At 46.8% G+C, this 6,784-nt stretch overlaps 1 pseudogene; it reads left to right on the forward strand.

The window, feature by feature from the left end:
• The first annotated feature begins 4,869 nt into the window (after positions 1-4,869).
• On the forward strand, positions 4,870-5,700 carry LOC118008664 (annotated as a pseudogene).
• The last annotated feature ends 1,084 nt before the right edge of the window (positions 5,701-6,784 follow it).

Raw genomic sequence — 6,784 nt, forward strand, 5'->3', positions numbered from 1 at the left:
TCAGTTGGTAGAGCATGTGACTCTTTAGCTCTGGGTTGTGAGTTCGAGCCCCATGTTGGGTGCAGAGATTGCTTGAGAATGAAATCTTTTTTTTTTCTTTAAAGATTTTATTTATTTGACAGAGAGAGACACAGCGAGAGAGGGAACACAAGCAGGGGGAGTAGGAGAGGGAGAAGCAGGCCTCCTGCAGAGCAGAGAGCCTGATGCGGGGCTCGATCCCAGGACCCTGCGATCACGACCCAAGCTAAAGGCAGACGCTCAACAACTGAGCCACCCAGGCGCCCCGAAATCTTTTTTTTTTAAGCTAATTTTCCCGTTGGTTTCCCCAATGCCTTCCATTCCTTTAATGTCACCCCCAAAGGAATTGCAGAGGACAGTTTTGGGCCATTATTTCGCCATTCCCCTCAGACAGAAGGAGTGGTTTTTCTTCCTTGTTAGCCTTTTGTGTATTTTTAGATTGTCATCATCTGTTATGCAAAAAAAAAAAAAAAAAAAATCAAACTTATTTTTTATCTTAATATTTCACGAGCCAAACTTCTTTTGTTCTATTGACATTTGTAGAAAGAGGTTTTTTAAAAGTCTGCTGCTCAGAATAAAGCAGCCACACTTGCAGAGAGGTACCTTGTCCATTTGAATGTGCAGTAATATCCTCCTTGGTAGGGAGCTTCTAGTCCCATGATGGTTTCTTCCTGTCAGGTGGTACTAGAAGAAAAAACATAAGAGGCATAAGGGTATGCCAGATGGTGAAAAATAGGTTTACGGCACCAAAATAGTGTTGTTTTTTATTAAAAACTAGGCTAGTATTGAATGCCAGAAGGTGTGAAACCCAGCTCTGAGTAAGAATCTCCACATTTAGCATTAATCTTGGCCCATCTGAGCCTCCCACCAGGGGAAGCAGAGTGGGCCCACCAGCCTGCCTGGGGGCATTGCTGCCGGGCTGCCCGCACAGCATCCTGGAAGCCCGACGGAGAGCAGGTGGGCCTGCTTCTTGGGAGGGCCAGCTTGGGCTCCCAACCCCTTCCTATCCCTGTGCCCACCGCCATCACGCCGGAAGTTCTCGGCTAGTTGCTCTCTGGCTCACCCACTTTCTTTCATATTGGATTCTGAAATCCAAGAACCCATAAGGCTGGATCCTGGACCTCCAAGAAGTTCTGGGCTTCTTCAGCATCAATGAAGGTAATAGCTATCTCCAAAAGTGTTCCCAGAACCCTTAGTGGCCAGTGTCCCTCAAACATTCCAACTTAAGGGAAACCAGCATCTGAGAGGGTTAGGCTCCTCACCAGGAAAGTCCTTATTTACCTCCACCACCACACTCTGAGACAGTTAGCTTTTGCTACAAAACAATCCACCACCAAACTTAGTGCCTTAAGATACCAACTTTTTTTTTTTTGAGAGAGAGAGAGAGAGCACACAAGCGAGGGGGGAGGGGCAGAGAGAGTAAGAGAGAGTCTCAAGCAGACTCCACACTGAGCATGGAGCCTAATGCAGGGGGCTTGATCTCAGGACGCTGAGATCATGACCTGAGCCAAAATCAAGAGTCAGATACCTAACCAACTGAACCACCTAGGAGCCCCATCCAACTCTTGATTTAGCTCTTGATTCTGTGGACTGGCAATCTGGGCTTGGTCCACTGATGCACGTGGTTCATGCCCACGTCTATAGTATCCACTGCCAGGGTGGCTGGGACAGGCTGGTTTGGGATGGCCTCAGCCGGTCAGATTGTCTTTCTCCCACATGGTCTTGGCATCCCCCAGCAGGCGAGCCTGGGTCTGTTCATAGGGAGGTGGCTGGGTTGCAGGAGAGCAAACAGAAACAGCAAAAATGCTCAAGGCTTCTTGACACGCCTGGACCAGGCATGACGTTTGGTATTCGGATTGGTCAGAGCAAGTCCCAAGACCAGGTTCAAGGGCTACACCTCTTGATGGGAGGAGCTGCTCTGCATTGAGGAGGGTACAGGTACAGGGAGGGTAATAATTGTGGCCATGTTTTCTTTAAATATTTTATATTGTGGGGCACCTGGCTGGCTCAGTCGGTAGAGCAGGCAACTCTTGATCTCGGTGTTGTGAGTTCAAGCCCCACATTGGGCGTGGAGCTTACTTTAAAAAAATATTTTTTTTTGTATTGTGGTAAAATATACATAACATCAAAATTACCCTTTTATCCATTTTTAGGTGTATATTCAAGTGGCATGAAATACATTCACATTGTACAACCATCACCACCATTCATTTCCAGAGCGTTTTTTAAATATACTTTTAAAAAATGCTATCTTTTATTCATTTAGCATTTTTGAGTTAGTATAGGACCATTTCTTTTCACTGCCTCAAAAAATCCTCTGTTTTCTACCTATTTATCCCTCTCTCTCCCCCAACCCCTGGTAACCGCCATCTTTTTACTGTCTCCGTAGTTTTGCCTTTTCCAAAACGTCATATAGTTGGAAGTATACAGTATGTAGACTTTTCAGATTGGCTTCTTTCACTTAGTAACATGCATCTAAGTTTCCTCCATGACTTTACATGGCTTGACAGCTCATTTCTTCTTAGTGCTGAATCATATTTTACTGTGTGGATGTACCACTGTTTATCCACTCACCTACTGAAAACATCTTGGTTGCATCTAAGTTTTGGCAATTACGAACAAGCTACTATAAACATCTGTGTGCACGTTTTTGTGTGGACATAAGCTTTCAAAGCCTTTGGATAAATACCAAGGAACGCATTTGCTGGATTATATGGTAAGCCTATGTTTAGTGTTTTTTTTCTTCACACTTTTTTAAAAGTAGGGGCACCTGGGTAGCTCAGTCAGTTAAGCGTCTGCCTTCAGCTCAGGTCATGATCCCGGGATCGAGCCCCATGTCAGGTTCCCTGCTCAGCAGGAAGCCTGCTTCTCCCTGTCCCACTCCCCCTGCTTGTGTTCCCTCTCTTGCTGTGTCTCTCTCTCTGTCAAATAAATAAATAAATAAATAAATAAATAAATAAATAAATAAAATCTTTAAAAAATAAAAAAAATAATTTCTATACCCAATGTGCAGCTTGAACTCATGACCCCAAGATGGAGAGTGGCACGCTCCACCGACTGAGCCAGTCAGGCTCAGGCCCCCTACCTATGTTCAGTTTTGTAAGAAACTGTCAAACTACTTTCCAAAGCCGCTGTACCATTTTGCATTCCCACCAGCAATGAATGAGCGTTCCTGTTGCTCCACATTCTCACCAGCCTTAAGTGTTGTCAACTCCAGAATTTTTCATCATCCCAAACTCAGACTCTGTACAGTGACTGTCCCTTTCCCCTTCCTCAGCCTCTGGCACCTCTATTCTACTGTCTGTTTCTATGAGTTAACTATTCTAGATACCTCATGCAACTGGAATTGTGGCCTTTTTTTTTTTTTTAATTGTGGCCATTTTGGAAAACAATCTGTCACCTACTCTTAGAACGGAGCTCCAGATTCTTCATCATCTACTTCTGTCCCACATGCTGGGTGTGGCCTTCCTTCCCAGAGTCACGTGTGCGTGTAATCTCCAAGATGCCTGGTCTCCTAGGGTGTGGTGGTGGCCGATCTTATTCTGCCTGAAGCTCAGGGTTCAACTTGGACTTGGGAGTGGTGGTCAGTGCCCCAGGCAACTTAGCACAGACTTGCTCAGGCCCCTCTCTCTGTCCCCCCCCTTTTTAAAAGATTTTATTTATTTAGTTGTCAGAGAGAGAGAGAGAGATCACAAGCAGGGGGAGCGGCAAGCGGTGGGAGAAGTGGGCTCCCCACTGAGCAAGGAGCCCAGTGTGGGGCTCGATCCCAGGACCCTGGGATCATGACCTGAGCCGAAGGCAGATGCTTAATTGACTGAGTCACCCAGGCATTCCCCTCTCTGTCCCTTTTGTGTCAGTCCTCTCACACTCCAGGGGGCAGGCATGATGCTTCTGACAGGCCCTGGCTGGCTGGGTCATGGGGGGAGTCAAGAGCTCCTCTAGCTGCCCAGACCAACTGCACTTTCCACACCCATGCGCCATCTCCCTGAGCTCAGCTAGCAGGCAGCAATGTGGCTGGCCTCTGCCACCCGGCGCCCTGGGCACAAAGGTGTGGAGACCCCAGGGAGGGAACACTTGAGATGCCCCTCCTTTTCATTGATCTTCAAACCCCCTATGATAACAGTGTTAGCCCCCAGCCTAGGACAGGAGAGGTGGAAGGGAAGGGAGAGAGAGGAAAAGCAGAATGAGGGGTGTGTGGTGAGGAATGAACCTTGCTCAGAAAAAGGGGCAGCCTTTGCCTTCAGCTCCTGGGAGGTGATCTCAACCTATGGAACGTCTTGCCTGGCAAGAGTGTCTTTGGTTCCAAGGGGGCCTTGGACCACACCAGATAGTGTAACAATGTGATTTATGGTGGGAGCTTTGGGTCCCACAGGCTCAGCTCAGCCTCCAGGGAGGGTGGGGGTGTTGTGGGGGGGGGGGGGGAAATCAACCATGAGTATACAACTGACCTCCAGTAAACACTCTGGACACCGAGTCTCGGCTCAGGTGAGCTTCCCTGCTTGGTGATACTCCTATGGATTGTCATTCATAGTTGCTGGAGGAGTTAATGCGGTCCATGATACCACCAGGAGATAACAATTGGAAGCTCTGTGTTTGGACCTTTCTGGACTGTTCCCTGTGTCTCTTCCCTTAACTGATTTTAATCAGTATCGTCTCACTGTAATAAATTATAACTGTGGGTATAACAACTTTCAGTGAGTTCTGTGAGTCTTTCTATCAAATAATCAAACCTGAAGGTGGTCTTGGGGACCCCTGAACTCTGCAGTTGGTGTGAGAAGTGTGGTCTTGTAGACTGGTCTTGTAGAGGGTGGTCTTGTAGACTGTTGCCTAGTTTTACAAGAGGGTACACAGATGGAGAGTGCTATCATGTTAACAGTAAATGCAAGAATAATGGTCATAAAGCCCTCAGTCAGATGGAGCACAGGGATGCTTCTGGAAGCTGCCCAAGGAGAATCACGAGTTCAGTTCAAACTTGTGTTGGTTGGTGATGATGGTGCTGGAAAAACGACATTCGTAGAACATCATTTGACTGGTGAATTGGAGAAGTATGTGACTACGTTGGAGGTTGATGCCCATTGCCTTGTGTTCCACACCAGAGGAGGACCATTGAGTTCAATGTATGGAATCCAAGAGGTCAGGAGAAATTTGGTGGACCAAGGAGAGATGGCTGTTATATATGAACCCAGTGTGCCATCGTAATGTCTGATGTAACATCGAGCATTACTTCCAAGGGTGTGCCTCACTGGCATAGAGATTTGGTACAAGTATGTGAAAACATCCCCATCACGTTGGGTGGCATCAAAGTGGGTATTAAGGACAGGAAAGTTAAGGCAAAATCCATCATTTTCCATCGAAAGAAGAATCTTCAGTACTATGACATTTCTGCTAAAAGTAACTACAAACTTTGAGAAGCTCTTCCTTTGGCTTGTTTGAAAACTAACTGGAGACCCTCACTTGGAGTTCGCGGCCATGCCTGTTCTTGCCCCACCAGAGGTTGGCACGGACACAGTTCTGGTAGTGCAGTATGAGGCTGGTAGAGGGGGGCCCCCACAGCGTGCCCAGAAACACCATCTCCACATGTACCAGATATCTCTATCCTTCTGTGGCTGGTGCGCAATTTCATGGCACCCACGCCAACCACAGGTTGGCGGCTCTCTAATGCATGTGCCTTCCGCCAATTAGACCACCTTTATTTTAAGTGCCTAATAGGAAGAGACACATTTGGTTTCAAAATCCATTTGCATTACAATAAGAAATTTCAACATCTCACCTGTTCACTAAAGGAAGGGCTGCTAGATGCTTTAAATATAATTCCAACTGTTGCACAATTTTAAATGGATGATTAAAAAAAAAGTCAATTGCTTACCTGTGCTAACAAAGTTTCTCCTCAATGGTGACTATCAAGCATTCAAGTGTTAATCATCAAAAAGTCTAGATCGGGAATTATGTGTGGCCTCTGCAAGCATTAAACCTCATATAAAAAGTTAAGTTGATGAAAGCAAACTGTGCTAGATTGATTAAAGCCCACCAATCCCTCCCATGCTCCTTTGCACTGTGTAGTAGGTCCTCCCACGTCTTCCTCCCACCTAGGAGCCTGGCTATTTCTCCATCCCCCCACCCGAGAGTCTGGGCTGGCCCTGTGACCTGCTTCTGCCAATAGAAAGAGGTGGATGTGACTTGGGGCTCCCATAGTTAAGACAGGAAGCTTGAGGCTTCTGCCTTGATTCCCTTAGAAGGTTCGGGTTGCTACGTAAGAGTCCATCTGGCCTACTAGAACAGGAGAAGCCATGGAGGAGAAGAGACTTGAGGTGTCCTAGTCCACAGCCAGACACACAAGTGAAGCCATCTTGGACCTTCTAGCCCAGCTGAGCCTCCCTCTTCAATGAGTCCAGTCAAAACCCGCAGAGAAAGTGCCCGGCCAAGTGAGCACAATCATGACAGAGCATGGACTATTGCTGTTTAAGGCCAGTACACTTTGGGGTGGCTTGTTACACAGCAAAGGCTAACTAAAACACAAGCTCAATTTATCATTAAAAAAATGAAAGGATAGGGGCACCTGGGTGGCTTAGTCTGTTAAGCCTCTGACTCTTGATTTTGGCTCAGGCCATGATCTCAGGGTGGTGGTATCGAGTCCTGCCCCGGGCCCCACACTCAGCCTGGAGTCAGCTTGAGATTCTCTAACTCTCCCTCTGCCCCTCCCCACCCTGCTCTCTCTCTCTCTCAAATAAATAAATAAATCTTTAAAAAAAAAAAAATGAAAGTATAA

The sequence above is a fragment of the Mirounga leonina genome, unplaced genomic scaffold, assembly GCF_011800145.1.
Source record: "Mirounga leonina isolate KUSES-001 unplaced genomic scaffold, KU_Mleo_1.0 Mir_101609, whole genome shotgun sequence".
Classification (NCBI taxonomy): domain Eukaryota; kingdom Metazoa; phylum Chordata; class Mammalia; order Carnivora; family Phocidae; genus Mirounga; species Mirounga leonina.